The following is a 19443-nucleotide window of genomic DNA, read 5'->3' as shown; positions in this document are numbered from 1 at the left end:
TCATAATTTTGATTTACACGGTCATATCCACTCTGAATGTGTCGGTTTATTTTATCAAGATCCTCCTTAAAACAGAATTTCTTAAGCCTAGTTCTAGCTTCTCGTGCTATCTGCTTCCAAGATTCATAGGCTTTCAAAAATGCCTTTACGTGCCTTTTAGCTTCCTCTTCACGCATTTGTTTGCCCTTTTCTGTAAGCTTTCGTTCACGAGAGACTGTTTCTTCTGAGCATCTAGATTCCTCTTCTGACATGTTTGTATCACTAATTGATGTATTTCTAGATTTAAGTGATTCAGGGAGCTGTGGTTATAAGATGGTGGTGTAACCTAACACTACTCACTTCAAATATTAAGATAGACCTACCCCAAAATGTCAAATAAATACCAAAAAACACTTTAAATATTCAAGACAGCTTAATAAAAATTAGAATGGCTAAAGTTAATTTTCGAGATATACAGCTCTTTAACATACAGTTTCACATTTCACAAGTTTTAAATTTTAAGAGTGAAAATAAACCATTAAACATTTCATATTATATGTGACCTTTTCAAATATTTCACAATTCACTCATAAACACCAGAGTCTGTTATTTAGCCTTACGACTTGGATCAATCAGGATATGGCCATGTAAGTAAACAGTTCAGTTTGTTCGTTTTCTTTTTTTTTTCGATAACCAAAGTCTCTCACCGCATCTAGTCTCTGTTAAACGTGCTACCAATATACGACCTTGCCTGGATGTGTGGAACAAACAATGGCGACCTCCGGAACGAAGACGACACAGCAGATGACTCAGATGTAGCGTCGAGTTTTCACTGTAGCAGCCCTTGGATCCAAAAGAGAGAGTCTCGACTGATGCATAAGGTGTTTCTTTATTTAGTTCGCCAAACCAGCATGACGTTCAACTTTCAATTCATCCTCACCTTAGCACCGTGAAAACTGTATTAAAAAACATACATACAACAAACATTTCACACACTTGGTTTCACGGCTACAGACGTCATTACGTAAACAAACATTTAGGATGACAAACATTAATTACACAGCAAAATAAACCATACATATGTGCAAACAATATTCAGATTTATATATGAATAAAACATATCGTACCTCGCTGCGCTCACCAAGGAATGCAAACAATATACGATAGTCCTTTCTTCCGTCATGAAACGGGCGTCGAATTATTTAAGTTCACGAACAAACAATTCAAATAAAATCCATGTAGGCTCAAACACAGTTGCGTACCATTCACACCCGCCAGCTACCTTTTAAAAGCTCATCTTCTCTTGTGCAAACTACGGTGCCACCAAAGGGACAAATTTCAACATCACAGGTGCATAGGATTTCCGGTCAATCACATACAGATAACATTAAAGCGCATACAAATTATAGAATTATTTGAATAAAGTACAAACATTAAACAAATATTTTACCAATAACCCAACCCATATTTCATTTAATCAACAACATACATTAAACTCCAAAGTGGTCCTTTACACTATTATATTTACTTCTTATTAAATCCAGGCAATTGGGTGATGAAACATTGATTAAAATTAAAGGTCCCGTTCTATGCCCCTTTTCACAAGATGTAAAATAAGTCTCTGATGTCCCCAGAGTGTGTATGTGAAGTTTGAGCTCAAAATACCCAACAGATCATTTTTTACAGCATGTTTAAATTGACATTTTTTGGGGCTCAGAAAAACGAGCCGTTTCAGTGTGTCCCCTTTAAATGCAAATGAGGTGCTGCTGGACGACACAGGGGGCGGAGCTTCATGAGCTCGTGCTCAGTCTGTCAGGAAAAATTCATCTCACGGAATGATGAGAAACTCTCAGTAACGGCGTTCATTTCGAGTCGGACAATAATGCCTACAGAGTCAGATTGCTGTATAGAGATGAAACAGGTATGGTTTAGTAGTTTAATTACGGTTATTATAACGTATTTGTCATCTGCTTGTAGGCTATGTATCCATTATTTATTAATAGCCTACAAGTCTGCTGTCTGAATGATGATCAAACATGTACTGATGAGTTTAATAAAGTTTATTGTACATCACACAAAAGATGAAGCGTCAGTTTTACTTCAGAAAATCACCGTAAGAGCTGAGTAAACACAGTAGGCTAAGTTATAAGAAGTGCGCAAGTAGCCAGTAGAGTTGAGGGAGCATTCCTGTGGGCGGAGGTTAGTCAAGAAACGGTTCTGGTGATGTCACTAATGCAGGATGTAGAGGGGTGTAGTCCAATCGAGCCGTTTTTTGTAGTCAACTTCTGTTAAATAAAATATCTCGCTTGGCATTGAACTTTGAGCTTTATAATTTTACAGATATTATTTATGCTCTAACAGCAACATTACACACTAACTAAAGTTTGAAACATGGAATCGCATGCAACGGGACCTTTAAGATACAATTAATACAAAACGAAATACAATTTAAAGACAGGCTTTTTGCTTTCTGTCTGAGGTCTCTGTGAAAGTTTTAAAGCAGTCTTTTTGTGCCGCTTTCAGAGCGCTCACGTCCGTAAGGGTGAACTGTCCCATCCGAACAATTATTATTATTATTATTATTATATATTTTGTTTGTGAAATAGGCTACATTTCTAAATTAATGCGACTTATAGTCCAGTGCGACTTAGGCTATATTATGTTTTTTCTTCTTCATGACGCATTTTTTTACTGATGCGACATATACTCCGGAGCGATTTATAGTCCGGAAAATACGTTAAGTTATATATTCTTTCTGTGAGGCCCGGTACCAAATGTCCCACGGACCGGTACCGGTCCGCGGCCCGGGGGTTGGGGACCTCTGATTTAGATCATTTAGAATTTATGAACTCTAATCGTAGTTGTAACTCTATATTTACAGTAGGCATAACTGTCATTGCGTATGCGTATGCAGCATGAGTCAAATACAATCTTCTGTTCATGAACAGTTGTATTTCATTCATTAATCTGACTATGCATCCATGCATTTAATTGCCATTAGCTCGTGTGATAGTAATGTGGATCTTAGTAGTATTTTAAGTGATAATTGATTCTATAAACAACTATAAAAGATAAATTTTGGCTTTCTCCGGCTCCCTGCACCGGGCGTAATGCGAAACCGGAAGTGTCTAAGCACACCCTTGCTGATCTGAAATCCAAAATGGCGGCCACGTGCAACTAGCCTATAGAGCTGGTAAGTCCCGCCCCTTCCGTAAAACCCCGCTGGACCTCTAGGTTGAAAAATCGTCAATGCAAGTGAATGGGAGAAAATAATTATTTTCTGGTCCCGTTTGAATTGTGCCATGAATGTGAACATATGTTGTCTGTGAATTTTTTATATAATCTTTCATGTTACGAGTTTAACAGTATATGGTATGATTCTTCGGCTAGCAGTTGTGGAAAAGACATAACGAGAAAGACTACATGTCGCCTATGTGACGTCACCCCATAAAGTTGACTTACCCGTGGTTTTCGCCAACCTCAACGATTTTGTCCTCTCCCTGAAAGAAGGCGGTGAAGTGCACCAAAGACACAGTCATGTTTAGCAGGATCCGTGAGCTAGTGTCCGTGTGCGAATGGTGGTGACGTTTCAAACGCGTCGAAAGCAGCGAAGACTTGTAGTCCACAAAGTGCTCTCACACAAAGTCTAACCGTATCAAACTTCTACCCGCTAAATTGTAGCATTCTTCACACGAAAGATTATATAAAAAATTCACAGACAACATATGTTCACATTCATGGCACAATTCAAACGGGACCAGAAAATAATTATTTTCTCCCATTCACTTGCATTGACGATTTTTCAACCTAGAGGTCCAGCGGGGTTAGCGAAGGGGGCGGGACTTACCAGCTCTATAGAGTCATGAATGGGCAGGTCTCCACGCCAGACATTAGAGTGCAGGGGAGTTATCACTGTTAAAAAAAACCTGTGAAATTTACGGTAAAAAAACGGCAGCTGTGGTTGCCAGTATTTTATCATAAAAAATATGGTGGCAACCTTTTATGTTTTACGGGACTTAAATTTACTGGCAAAAAAAAAAAAAAAAAAAAAACCCCACTATGTAAAAAACCTGTGAAATTTACGATAAAAAAAAAAGTCAGTTTGGTTGGCAGTATTTTACCGTAAAAAAATATGGTAGTAACCTTTTAGTTCTCACGGGACAAGCCTTATATTTCATTAACCAATAAACGTTATCATTCAATTTCACTAAAGTATTAAAATCTGCTTTATACTTTTGTAATATACTGATAGCCACCATAATAATACAGGCGGTAAACCACATGATTTAATGTTCACCGACATTAGTTTTCAACAAGAACAGAAAAAAGAGAAGCGACGAGCAGAAACACAAGAACTACAACTGACTTCAGCCACAGCCTTAGATCAACTGAAGATAAAAGAAGACATTAAATATCTGAAGATCTCATCAGAGGATTAAACAACTCCACAAACAGCATTACCAGCTTCACTTATTACTAACCAGACTGACTTTATTTCTGCCAGGAGTCTACAGCTCTGTTTGAGAATTAACAGAGGTTTAGATGCTGATGATTTATTGTTTCATTTGAAGTTACCATGATGGTGATCAGTGTCTGCTTTAGTTGGGCTCTTGACGCTCGACTTTCTAACATTAGTTTTTCTCTTGCTGCTGTAACTGAAAACCAGAGAGAAAATGAATCAGGTGATGTTGGTTATGTGTTGATGATGATGACATAAAATAGAGCCTTATATTTGATTATATGGATTATTAATTTTACATTATTCGTTGTAGTAGCCCTATGATTCTACAGCATGTGATCCATCAGTGTTGTGATAATCTGAAGAATTTTAAAAACATTGTGCACAATAAAGGTTTGAACTACAGTATCTTACAGATACACACAGACATCAAGAATCAGCATATGAATCTCAACAACAGTGATGATAAAAGTGCAGTGCATGATGGGAGCCATCAATCAAAACTCATCAATATCTCCCAGCATGCACTGCAGCATGAATAAATTATGCTGAATTGCCTTAGTATTTTCTTTTATTATTATCTGCTTTTATTTTTGCTGTTGTTTTTGTTGCAACCTTTTAGTAGCTTGTTTTGTGATGTTCAGAGTTTTATCTGATTATTTTGTTGATTGTCACCATTGTTGAGATTCATACGCTGATTCTTGATGTCTGTGTTGGTCTAAATCGTGCAGTAGTTCAAAACCTTTTTTGTACACTGTGTTTTTAAAGTTTTTCAGATTATCTGTTTGTCACTGCTGATTCACATGCAGTAGTGTCACAGAGCTATTATACTCAAAAACGTGAAATATATTAGTATTATACAATGAAAGATAATACTCTTTATGAGATCAGTGAGGTCACTTTATGACAATCATGTCATAATCAACAAATGGCAAACAACACATCACATTTTCTCTCTGATTTTCATGCCATAACAAATGTGTTTTATAAACACACAGTTAAAACAGTCCGAGAAAATCTAAGGTTAGAAAATCAAGGGTCAAGAGCCCAACTAAAGCAAATACTCATCTGCATAATGGTGACTTCAAACTTTATTATTTTCAATAAAACATCAATGTCTAAACCTCTGGTAATTCTCAATAATAACTTTTATGACAAATTGATTTGCAATACAATATTTTTAAATTACAGGCAACCACAACTGGCAGGTTTGTCTTTTATACCATAAACCGAGTTCAATGCCATAAAACCTCAAATATTTCTACCGTAGATAAGTATATAAGTACTGGCAACCACAGCTGCCATTTTTTTACCGTAATCTTTAGATTACTGCTGTAAAACCTAAAATATTACTACCATATTTTTTACGGTAATTCACTTGCAAACCAGCTGCCAGTTTTTTACCGTAAACTTTAGTTAAATGCCGTAAAACATAAATATTTCTACCATGTTTTTTAACGGTAAAGTACTGGCAACCACAGCCAGTTTTTTACCGTACATTTTAGTTCAATGATGTGAAACAAAAATTGCTACCGTATTTTTTACGGTAAGGTACAGTAAATGCAACAGTACGTTTTTTTTTACAGTGTACTTCCAAAGTCCGTACATTTAACAGTATTTTACTGTAAAATTACATGAAATGTCCCGTGAGAGCTATTACAGTTTTTCGCTGTATATAGTTCACTGTATATTGCTTTTTTACAGTGTAGGGGCCATAAATAATTTCAGTAGCATTTTTATTAGCCTTCTCTAAACACACATATAACATGGTCTTATGAAATTATTAATAAAATGCATAGGTTTGGAATCCTCAGATTTGAAAAGAAGTATGATCACACTTGTCTTCTCTTTAATTGTATACACATGTATATCCTAGAGTTTCAGAAAAGATCTCAACAATGTCTCACAGTGTGCTTACATTTGCCAAGATACTTAGATATCTGATGTATATAATTTCCCAACTGAGCTGACCTGAGCTATGCTACCCACTTTAATTTATAGCTCTATGCTGTTTCTTAACGATTGTTTAATAGTTGTTTGTTTATATTCTTTCTACAGAATTTGAGGATAAATATCTGAGCTACTTAAATGAAACAACTAAGAACTCAATTAAGGCTCCAGAGTATTGCTGTAGGTTTCCACTTAATGAAGCCCTAGATTGACACTTTGTCCACTCCCTTCGTCAGAATCCACATCAATAAATCCACAGAACCACTCGTGAAAAAATGTATCCGTTTACTCAGTTAGCAACAAAAACATCAGCACAGGAATATTACAGAAAATGAAATGATTAATTAACGACAAAAAAGAAAGGGAGATAGAGAAAAAAGGTCAAAAAACTGTGAGGCTCCACTCTCTGCTTGCCTGACTGTTATCTCAGAAAACTTTTAAATTCTCGCGAGAGTATTCCAAACAATTAAAGGTACATGCAGTTAAAGGTAAAAATGCGATAACAGTCCTCTATTCCCAAAAATATCACTAATGTAATATAAATGCACTTTAAATTATCCACACACGTTTTAGATAATTACAAAATTAACTCATTGCATTACCGTAAATATTAACTGCATCAACCTGTAAATACTGTAAAATATTCCCTTCAATTTCCTCCACAAAAATGAATCATGTAAATTACTATTTAACGCATAAATGAAATTATTTATCAGTTAACTGCATTTAGGCTCCTACATTACCGGCCCCTAATTGTTATCAATGTCCTTGAAACAATTACTCAAACCATAAATTAAAGGAGCCTACATGCTAACTAACAAACTCTCTAAAGAAATATTCTTGGTCTTCGCCCCGTCCGAAATAGGGTCTTTCCTTTGGAACAGTTTAGGCTATAAATTGTCCTCAGATCCTTGAAGAAGACATAGCTTTGTTATCGGACGACAAAGCTCGCTGCTCTTAGTCTTGACTTTCACTTGACGAACGAAGCCTTTCTTGTCAGGAAAAATCTCCACAATTCTTCCAAGTGGCCATGAATTTCTGGGCGATGTATCATCTACAATCAGCACTACATCACCAACACTGAAGTTTCTTCCAGGAGTGGACCATCGTTGACGTTCCTGGAGCTGCATAAGATATTCTTTACACCAGCGTTTCCAGAAGACATCCGCGAGGTACTGGACTTGCCTCCATCTGCGGTTAGAGTACTGGTCATCCTTGCTGAACACTCCTGGGGGTAACTCAGGCTTGACCTTGAGTAACAAAAGGTGGTTGGGCGTTAAGGCCTCTAAATCGTTGAGATCCGAAGATGCCTGGGTGATTGGCCTGCTGTTTATGATGGCCTCAGCTTCACACAGTAAGGTATGGAGACCTTCTTCATCCAAAAGTTGTTCCTTCACTGAGATGTTCAGAATTTTTCTCACAGAGCGGATCAGCCGCTCCCAGCTTCCTCCGTGGTGAGAACCTGCTGGCGGATTAAAGTGCCACTGAACTCCCTTCTCTTGCAAGTTCTTTGCTATCTTGCTGGTGTTCCATTCTTTTATTGATTTTTTTAACTCACTGTCAGCCGACCTGAAGTTGGTTCCATTATCAGAGTACATCTCTTTGACTTGTCCTCTTCTTGCAATAAATCTTCTAATTGCATTGAGGCATGCATCAGTGTCAAGCGAAGATGCTACTTCTAGATGTACGGCTCGTATGGCAAGACATGTAAAGATGACACCGTATCTCTTTATTTGCCCTCTTCCTCTTTTCACCAAAAATGGACCAAAGTAGTCAACACCGACTCTTGTGAATGGAGGACTGTCAGGCAGGACCCTGCATCTTGGTAGATCAGCCATGAGTTGCTTACCGGCAGTTCCGTGTAGTTTCTTACAGCTGATGCACCTGGACAGGAACTTTCTAATAGCGCCGTTAGCGCCGGGGACCCAGAATCTTTGACGCAGTTGTGCCAACATATGATTTCTCCCAGCATGAGCTGTAGCATCGTGAATGTGCTTCAGCACAAGCATCGTGATGTGTGAATCTTTTGACAAGATGGCTTGCTGCTTGGAATCCTCTGGCATTGCTGCGCGGCTCATCCTTCCACCAACTCTAATGACTCCGTTTTGAAGTACAGGGTTCAGCTTGTAGAGTGAACTACTCTTCTTTACCCTTTGATGTTCCTTTAGCATAGTCAAGTCTTCTTTGAAGCTTTGTTTTTGAAAGTATTTCACGATTTCTCTTTCTGCTTCAGTCAAACCTTCACAGGTTAGGTGTGTTCCTTTGAAAGTTTTCTTGAACTGATTAATTCTGTTTTCTCCGTGTGAATTTGGTTCCTTTCTCTTTGCTTTCAGTTCCTTAAGCAAATCTTTGAATTTCAGAAACCAGGCCACAGCGCGTTTTAGTTTTGTCCAAGATGAGTAATAGGTCATCAACTGTTCCATAGCATCTTTGGGCTCTTGCGTCTGAATAACATGCGCTTGAACTACCTTTTTAACCTCTGAGTCGTCAATGTCCAGCATTCCAGGATCTGGATTTTTGGGCCACTGGTCTTGTGCACAGAGCAGGAAACTTGGTCCTGAAAGCCAGCTTTCGCTATTCAAGAACGCTTCAACAGTCTGTCCTCTCGAGACATGATCAGCAGGATTCAGATTGGTATTAACGTATCTCCACTGTGAAGTCTGAGAGTGCTCCAGGATTGTTGTGATCCTATTGGCAACGAAAGTCTTGAATCTTGTGCCTTCACTGTTCAAATACTTCAGCACAGCCGTGCTATCTGTCCAAAATATTGATTCGTTAAGTTCCAGTTCAAGCTCTTTCTTCAGAAGCTTGTCCATCTTGACGGCAACTGTGGCTGCAGTCAATTCCATTCTTGGTATGGTTGGAGACTTTAAGGGCGCAACCCTTGCCTTTGCCATAATCAGGGTGGATTGAGCTTCACCGCTTGCAGTGCGTAGCAGTAGGTAACTTGTTGTTCCGTATGCGTCTTGACTAGCATCAGCAAAATGATGTAACTGTGCAAAGACTGGCGCACCAAACTGCTTTGACTTAACACATCTGTCAACTCCAAAGGTCTCAAGCTGTTGCAATCCAGACATCCACCTTTTCCAACTCTTAATGACGTTATCAGGCAGGTCTTCATCCCAGCTATACTTCTGCCGGCATAAGTCTTGCAAGATTCTTTTGGCAGGCAATACTACAGGAGCAAGAAAACCCATCGGATCAAAAATGGAACAGACGAGGGAAAGCAGACCTCTCCTAGTGTGTGGTCGAACCTTGAGGTTGATTTTGAACTTGAACTGATCCGTTTCGGCACACCACTGGATTCCCAATGCTCTCTCCATTGGCAAGTTATCTTCATCCAAGTCCAAATCCTGAAAACCCTTGGCCCTTTCCTCTTCAGGAATGGAGTTGAGCAACCTTCGACTGTTACTCGACCATTTCGTTAGTCGAAATCCACCTTTTGCCAACATGCTCCTCAAGTCAGCGCAAAGGGTAATTGCGGTGTCTTCATCTGTAACTGACTTAAGACAATCGTCTACATAAAAATTCTTCTTCACTGTTTTGGCAGCTTCTTGACCAAATTCATCCTCAAAATCTGTAGCACATTTCTGAAGTGCAAAAGTTGCAACACTTGGCGAAGACGTCGCACCAAAGATGTGGACCAACATCTTGTGTTCAACAAGTGCCTGCTCACAGTTCCCCTCAGGCCACCAAAGAAACCTGAAGAAATCCGTGTCTTCATCACTGACTCTGACCTGGTGGAACATAGCCTCCACGTCAGCCATGACCGCCACGGTCTCTTGTCGGAACCTTAAGAGGACCCCCACCAGCGAGCTTGTTAGGTCCGGTCCCTGCAGGAGCTGTTGGTTCAGTGATGTTCCTTGAAAGCTCGCTCCACAATCAAAAACAACACGCAGTTTTTGCTTAACTGGATGTCTAACTCCGTGATGAGGCAGATACCATGTTCGTCCCTCAGTTGGCTGACATTCAACGCTTTCCAGCTTCACTGCGTAGCCTTTCTTGAGGAGATCATCCATAAATGCAACATATTCTGCATGAAACTTGACATCTCTGGAGAATCTTTTCCGTAGGTTCAATGCACGTTGCTCTGCGACTGATCTGTTGTTTGGCATGCTTAATGACTTGTTCTTCACCGGTAGGCAAACACTGTAATGACCATCCACAAGTTTTGAGGACTGAGACACCATGTCAATAAACTGGTGATCATCTTTGGACATTTCAGTGTCTTCGTTTTGTCCAGCATCAGGAAAGTCCTGCTTGAACTGCAGTTGCCAGAGCTCTTCAAGCTTGGCTACAGAGATACGATTGGTGGTGACTCCTGTCAATGTGTTTGTCTCCCTCATACCACTTCCACCTCTGAGTGGCCCATTTACTGTCCAGCCTAATATTGTTCTTACAGCGTATGGGCCGTCATCCATGCTGCTAACCACCTGCAGTGGCTCCAATGCCTTGGGAACATTTGCTCCTATGAGTAATCCAACCTCTGCTTGGATAGTGGGGAGTTTCACCTCCTTTAGATGAGGCCAACTGTCAACATCCTCTTGGCGGGGAATATTGTCTTTGGTTACAGGGATGTTTTTCTGTGAAAACACCTCTGAAAGTTCAATAAAGTGATTGCCATCCAAGCTACTGATTTCCATTCCTTTCACAATGCAAGTGTTAACAATAGATTCATTCCCCATTGTTTGCAACAAGATGCTTGTATTGCGTCCGTTCATATTCAGCTGGTTTATTAAAGACTCCGTAGCGAAAGTAGCTGAGCTACCTGGATCCAAAAATGCGTATGTTGTCACTGCCTTGGTTCCCTTTTGTGCTTTGACACACACTGGAATGATCGAAAGAGCACAGTTTTCCTTACCGGCCCCGGTGACAGCAAAAGTTTCTTTCATGTGTACAAGGGCACTTGAAACAGATTGCTGCTCACAACGCTCGCTTGTGGCTTCTTCTCGCAAGCCTTTAGTGTTCATGTGCAGCAGTGTGGGATGCAGTCGAGAACATTCTTGACATTGAGCTTTCTCTTTACAGCTGCTACTCATATGACCATGTTTCAAACATGCAAAACACAGACCCTTGCTTCGCAGGAAGTCAATCTTTTCTTTGTGCGGCTTGCTCTTGAGTTTTCTGCAGACTGTGAGACTGTGTTGCTCTCCCTTGCAATAAACACAAGGCTTGCTGTTTGCATCCACTAAGACATTTTGTGTTTTTGGCGTTGGTTGTTTGTCATTTTCAGTTTGGGTGGAGACAATGGCTGCTGTGAATACTTTCTTTGGTTTGAGTGTCTCTGCGTATTTTAGGTGTGTTTTCTGTTGTACTGGTTGTTTTGGTCTGGTGGTGGTTTCTTGTATGTTCCCATAGAGTGGGTGTAGTAAATATCTAACTTGCTTGTTGACAAATTCGACAAAATCCTTGAACTTCACCCTTTTTTTTGTTTTTTCTTGTAGGTCGCACGCAGACTTTCTCCAAGCTTCTTTGAGCTTGTACGGCAGCTTGTTAGCTAGTGCCTTTATGTTAGCTGTGTTGTCCAAGTCTTCCATGTAGCTTATATCAGTCATTGTGTTGCAGCAGCCTGTGAGGAACAATGCGAAAGACTGCAGTGCAGCGCCATCTTCTGATTTGATTGTCTGCCAATCCAAAGCCTCCTTTATGTAGGCTTCTGCAATCTTGTAGTCATCACCGTAAAACTCCTTCAGCATTTCTTTCGCTTTAGCATAACCTGCTGAGGGTTCCATATGAATGCAGCTTTTTACCAACTCATGTGGTTGTCCACTTGTGTACTGCAACAAAAACTGTAAGCGATCACGACTGTCACCAGTGCGATCTTCAACTCCGTGTTCAATAGATCTGATAAAGGATTTATACTCAAGCGGATCACCCTTGAATGTTGGAATGGTGAGCTCAGGGAGTAATGTGGCTTTGTGATTCTTCACAAGGTACTCAGTGACATCAACTTGCTGAGAGATAGCCTTGCATAAACTATCAAGCACTGGTCCATCATTGAGGTCCATGTTCGATGCAGGCAGGGCTCTTTGTGGCCTTGCTAGCTGAGCCTTGTTTTCAAGATTGGACGTAGTCGGGGTGTGCTGTGTTGGTGGTTGGTAGGTGGTGTTCACCTTTGTTTCAGCGATCTGTTCATTAGCTTCTATACTGCTCTCGGCTGCTTGTGTGCACTCATATTTTTGCAAAACTTCCATTTTTGCATCTGACTCTGCAAGAGCAGTCTGCATCGCATGCATCTCCTTTCTAGCCTTTATCGCAGCCTCTATTCTTTTTTGCTCAGCCTCAAACTCCGCCTCTCGCCGCTTTTCTTCTGCTTGCAGCTGAGCTTCCCTGCATCTTTTTTCTGCATGCCAATCTGCTTCTTCTTTTTCTATGGCTAGCTTCTCTCTTAAAGCTGCAGCCTTTGCCTTTAATGAAGCACGCTCCATTTCTGCCTTTATTCTGACTGAAGATGATGATGAAACACTTCCACATCGTGATCCAGGTCTGCTTGAGCGTTTCGTTGTGGTTTTTGATGATGTAGACCTACTATCTGTGGGCATTACATGTTTATCACACTCTTCAGCCTGCTCAGAGCGTTTCATGACATCTTTCATCCATTCCTCACATTTCCAGAAGAAATCATTTATTGACTTATTTTTAAGATCAAACCAATTCTTTTGATTATCCAGGAATTCTTCTTCAGACATAAATCTTCTCAAACCAGAATTTAAGTCGGAAAATTCTTGCTGCAAACCACTGAAATCCACACGCAATTTATTTTTAACAATGTCGGCGTTTGCATCATCTTCCATTAATTGTTCAATATGCTTTATCATGCTCGTTAGCTGGGATAACTTATACCTGCGTGCATGGAGTTGTCTAGACTTGTGTTCTTCCACAGCCTTCTCAGTCATTTTTACTGTCCGCTTTTCACTGTCTTGTTCATCCATAACAAACGAACGTTTCCACACTTAATTAATGCAAATGTCAAAACCGTAGGTAAACTTAACACACACACAATGCGTTCCACTTCGTCGTTCAGCCGAACGGCGTCCTTTTATTTATTTATTTCTCTCTTACGGCGGTGCGCACACCAACCGCGCTCCTCATGAACGATCCACAGCAGAGCAAGCAAAGCTACGACTTACGGATTCACCGTGAAAGTTTCCTCCTTCCGTCCTTTGTCTCGAGTCAGGCCGTTCCAAAGTCCAATAATCCATGCAGAGCTAGTTTTTTTACAAAAAATGTAGGTTTCCACTTAATGAAGCCCTAGATTGACACTTTGTCCACTCCCTTCGTCAGAATCCACATCAATAAATCCACAGAACCACTCGTGAAAAAATGTATCCGTTTACTCAGTTAGCAACAAAAACATCAGCACAGGAATATTACAGAAAATGAAAAGATTAATTAACGACAAAAAAGAAAGGGAGATAGAGAAAAAAGGTCAAAAAACTGTGAGGCTCCACTCTCTGCTTGCCTGACTGTTATCTCAGAAAACTTTTAAATTCTCGCGAGAGTATTCCAAACAATTAAAGGTACATGCAGTTAAAGGTAAAAATGCGATAACAGTCCTCTATTCCCAAAAATATCACTAATGTAATATAAATGCACTTTAAATTATCCACACACGTTTTAGATAATTACAAAATTAACTCATTGCATTACCGTAAATATTAACTGCATCAACCTGTAAATACTGTAAAATATTCCCTTCAATTTCCTCCACATAAATGAATCATGTAAATTACTATTTAACGCATAAATGAAATTATTTATCAGTTAACTGCATTTAGGCTCCTACAATTGCATCATGTACTGTCTATTATGGCTATTTTGTTTCTTCCCACAGATCGTAGTGTCCTGGTGGACAGTGTTGTGTATGGAGGGCTCTGACCTGACGCTGGCATACCTGACCCCAAAATGTCCAATCTGAAGGGAGTCTGTGAAACCTCAGTTTGTTTGCATTCACATCTTTTAAACCAATTTACTTACTTTTTTTGGCCATCTTATTGTAGTCGCGTTTGTCTCGATCGTGGTTTAGTATGTCTATTCCTTGCTTTCTCTTTCATTCTCTTTCATATTTCTGCTGAAGCTTTGCCTCACCCAGTTTCTTCAGAAAACATTGTTGATATAGCTTGGAGAGTGATGATGGATTAACTAATCCAAACCTCAAAAGGGTGTGTGCAACACTCAAGAAGCCAAGAGTGCTCATTTACGCACAAACACACTAGCACCTTCAGCTCCAGCGGCTTAGACATCATTCACAAATAATAAAGACATGACAATGTGTCATTTCTTGACAAGCAGATGTGGCTTTGAGAGGGCATGTGTTCTCTCGTTAGCAGGTCTGTAGCAGTCAAAGAGGGGTGACTGAAGAAATTGAATGGTTTGTGGGTTCAGAGGTTATCAAACAAGCTGTCTGCACAGGTTCTCTTAAACAGTCCATATCGAGGTGATACCCAAACAACTTCAGATTGCGTAGAATAAGTCACAAGAGGCTGTATGATACAGAGATGTTTTGCACAGTAAGAGTTGTTGTTTTTTTATGGCCCCAATATACTAGATACTTAGATGAATATGTAAAAATGTGCTGCATGCTTTTCTCTTAATGACAAAATAAACACACAACAAAAATGAAAGTACTGAGAAAAACAGCAGTTAAAGGTGCTGTATGTAACTTTTTCACTCTACTTAAGCATAAAAATACCATATGTTTTGCAGATATTTAGGAAACATGATGAGTTCACATGTTCATTTCTCTGAAACACACTTCTAAAGCCAATTATTTTACTTTGAAATGTGCGTTCCGTGTTGGAATGTCTGTTTTTGTTTTGGTGTGTTTGATCTCGCCCACTGACAGTTCACCCAACACCCGGGATGCCAGTTGGCAGGAAACACAGCGTATTTCAGCCAGCAAACAAACTGGGTCAGAGATTGCAGATTCTACCCAACCTAAAACCTCGGTATCCATCTAAGAATCTCTATGAATGAGAGCATATTAAAACTCGGATAAATCAACTCATCAACTTACGAGAGTTGTGAGTCTCCTCGGCTTTCATTGCCAATTGCGCTCGTTCCTGTTGTGTGTCCTCAAACTAGCAACCCACGTGAGCGTCGAGTCTGAGGAGGAGGGGACGGGGGAAACAACAATCTCTAGTATTTTGAATTTGGACTGCAGTACCTATTTCGACCACTAGCTCACTCTTACAGGCTGCACCTTTAAGCATCTGATCATAGTGATTTGGATCTGTTTGCACTAACTCCACAATAAACATTTCGGCAAAGTTTTAAACGCCCAAAATTAACTCCACACAAACTTAGTTTTGCCCTGATTTAGTTTGTAATGATGTCACACCAGTTCGTTCTATGATTGCGTTTGCGTTACATCCGTCAGCTGCGAGTATATTTGTACGCCAGCAGAGGGCACTCTTACCACTCGCTCTTCCGCCATCTTGGACTCAGTTTCCCATAGTTCTTTGTCTGTCATCAGTGTAATCATGTGCAGCTGTTTCTCTTAAACTCATTATCTCTTTGCCTATTTATACCAGTTCAGTCGTGTGTAACTTCGTGAAGTCTTGACTTGTGTTTCACAGTATTACTGAGTGTTTCCTTGTTTTCTGGTGTTTGATATCTGCCCATGTCCTGGATTTCTCGTTCCTGCCTTGCCCTCTGGATCTGTATGTTTGTTTGGACTGATTAACTGTGCTCTGACCATCTGCCAGATTTATGGACTGTGGCTTTGAATTGTTCTATCAATAAACTGCATTTGGATCAATCACTGTGCTCAGTGCTGTCCGTAACAGCTTGAAGAATATCAAGGCATTTAGGTTCATCATGAAAGGAGGTTTCTAAAATCCCCTCAGTTGTTGTAAATGTGTGGCCTTAAAAGTACAATTAAGTAGTTTTTTTTGCTTTAAAAATAGCAAAAATCACTATATCTATGTTATATATATTTTTTTGTTGTGTACTTACATTATCCCAACTGTTTCCAACAACTTTCAAACCAGGAGAAATTTGTAATTTAATTCGAAGACATTAAACATTGTTTCTTTATTTCCGTTTTGTCACCGTCAATGGCGTCATATCCGCGTTCTCCCTGGTTTCCGCTCGTACTGCCTTAGTAACCAGAGCCCTCTGATAGTAACCAAGGCGACAGACATGGACAACTGTGTAGTTCGTAATGTCTATCTGCACACTGTTGTTGTTTCGTTCAAACATTATGGACCATGGCAAGCAGACTATGGATAAAAAAGGAGAACTACAACGAGACTCAATATCAGCGTGGTGTTTTCGAGATGCCGAGAGCTCCACGTCCGAGACTTCGACCGCTCCTACATGTACTTTATTAAACAGGTGAGCACATATACATAAAACTAATCAATGTTATATAGTTCAACAATGATAAAATGTTAGAATATGATCTGTATGTTATTCTAATGTTGATCTAGCTTACTGCTAGTCTCATACAGACAAACTAACACATAGAATAACATAAATTTCAACACATTCAAATGCAGTTTAGTGTGATAGTGTAATGTTAGACCAAGTGAAACAGCGCTGTGTTACCTCACAAGTTTAATTTGTCTAATAAACTGACCTGTGAGTAGTAATTCTGCATTTGCGTGTAGTTCGGTAGAATGAAATGTCCATATTCCTTTTATATCCGCGGGACTCGCTTCGCGTGTGGAGCTGATAGCTGTCTCTTAGCAATCCCGACCTGCTTCATATCACATGATAAAAACAATCGATGTATTTACTCATCCATAAACATTATTACATCGGTCGGCTTGACGTTGACGACAAGATCCATAATTCTTAGCAACTGTTGCGTCATCAAACTACGGCTTTGTTATTGTAAGAGGTTAGCGACCCCTAGCGGTGAAAAAGTTACATATTGTACGTTTAAATGGGTTATAGAATTGCGTCAATAGTAAAATGATCACCAATACTCAATAAACAGTTTAAATTAATCAACAATTATTATATTTTGTTCTTTAACTGTAGACTGTGAAAATGTGCAGTGACAGGAACAGGAACAGAGATAACCTACTGTAACCAAATAAACATAAAACACGCAGTTAGCCTTTGTTCTTCCAGTCTCAAACAACCTTGATAAAAATTCAGATAATGCCATTATCTGTTAATTTGAACCTGAAAAGCATAGTATCTGTTTTCTTATAACACCGTCTTATACAGCCACCCTAAGCAGAAGAAAATAGCCGCTGACCTTGATAGCACTCTATATTTAGGGACTATCGCTTGTCATGGAGAGGACAAATCTGCAAGGGTGGTGGAGACACTGATGTGGAGAGCAGCCTTCACTGTTCAGTAAATAGTTTGTGTGTGTGTGTGTGTGTGTGTGTGTGTGTATGTGCGTGCGTGCGAGCGTGTGTGTGCGTGGTCCTGGTATTCCCTACGTTAAGGGGACAAAATGTCCCCAAAAGTATCGTAATACCGGTACATTTTTACCTTTTAGGTTATAAATCATACAGAATGATCACTTTTGAAAATCTAAAATAGCAGAACGTTTTCTGTGATGGGTGGGGTAGGGGGATAGTTTTTACAGTATAAAAACCATTATGTCTATGGAGTGTCCCCATAAAACATGGAAACCCATGTTTGTGTGTGTGTGAGTGAGTGTGCGAGTGTGCGTGTGTGCGTTTGTTTGTGTTTGTCTTTAATGAGATTCTCAGAAGCTCAGGAGTTAATGGAATTACAAGTTGGGCCAAAAAAGGCAATACAATGACCACTGGTGGCTAAGCGACTCGTCAGCCTTTCTGCAAACCAGTGAGAATAAAAGTATTCCTTTTCCAAGGCCTGTTATGCTAACACAGCATTTCAAGTCATTAGGATGTTCTGTCTTGCCATCTTTTTCCATCTTGTTTTTGAAAAGAGAAGAACAGACTGATACATTGTTTTTGTTTCTTTTTGCAGAAACTATTTGCAAAAGCAAATAGTTGCTAATCAGTGTAAATAGTGATAGATGCTATTTTCAACAAATGTAAATAACAAAAATGTATTTTCTTTGTATATATTTATACTGCAAATAGAGATACAAATACTGTATTTGCGCCTCAATGTATTGTAGTACATTCTAAAACAGTAATAATAACAACATACACAGTGTATATTTATCACAATTATAAATGGATGTTGTATTATTGGGACCTTAATTCTCACTATCTCTAAAGGCAACCCCTAACTCTTAGTGTGATTAAACACTCAATATTTGTTTCCCTGCCTGGTTTAACCTGGTTAGAGCTAGTATAGTTCTGGTAGTTCAAACCAGAAACCAGCACCCCATTCTGGTCCTAGTATGAAAAACATATCTTATGCTAGTGACCAGCAAAGCAGGGTTATGAAAGTATTGTTGATGAAAATTCTACTGAGAGTGCCGTATCCATGTTTAAATGCTGTAGTTGTCCATCTATATCCGTGCACTTATGCCATCTACATTTGCAAATCTGAACTTGTCATCTGTGCATGTGCTTGTAATTAAATGCACCAATTAGTGTGTCCAGTAGTAATACTCACAAATTAGTCGCAGAAGAAGAACACCCTAGCACCTGTATAGCAACACGCTAAAAACACTAGCATTATGGCAATGAGTTTATGGGGAAGTACCACTCATATTTTCTACATAAAGTGTAAATATTTTTCTGTATCTGCAATTACATTTAGTGCTGCCACGGCAACTAAAGTTACATTACATTTAATGAAAAAAAAAAAAAAACTGTTCTATTAAATGTTGTTATGCCAAGGTAGAAACAATGGGAAATATTCACAATCGCACACAACACACACGGGATATTCTTTGTGCTGTTCCACAATTTATCCCTGAACCCAGTTTAGCCAAGGAAAAGTTTTGAATGGAATTTTCCCTTAATGGGAAAGACTTGCCAGCCCATCCCAAATGCGGATATTCACCCAACATACCCTGCCAGCAGGGTTCTATCTCACAACCACATACGTATACAGACTCGCAAAACACACACAACCCGTTCCATCATGCTCGTTCACCATGGGGTCATAATATAACAGAAGCCTGTCAACATCTAGCAGTCATCCAA

At 39.5% G+C, this 19443-nt stretch overlaps 1 long non-coding RNA gene across 1 annotated transcript; it reads right to left on the bottom strand.

Annotated features, from left to right (window-relative positions):
• Positions 1-651: 651 nt before the first annotated feature.
• On the bottom strand, positions 652-14447 carry LOC311279869. Its single transcript, XR_014625594.1, has 2 exons — positions 14366-14447; positions 652-935 (listed from the first exon to the last, which is right to left on the bottom strand). It is a non-coding gene; the product is annotated as an uncharacterized lncRNA (long non-coding RNA).
• Between the last annotated feature and the right edge of the window lie 4996 nt (positions 14448-19443).

Source organism: Rutilus rutilus, assembly GCF_951802725.1.
Source record: "Rutilus rutilus genome assembly, chromosome: 20".
NCBI lineage: Eukaryota > Metazoa > Chordata > Actinopteri > Cypriniformes > Leuciscidae > Rutilus > Rutilus rutilus.
The sequence above is the reverse complement of the archived record's forward strand: the minus strand, read 5'-3'. Positions and strand labels throughout refer to the sequence as shown.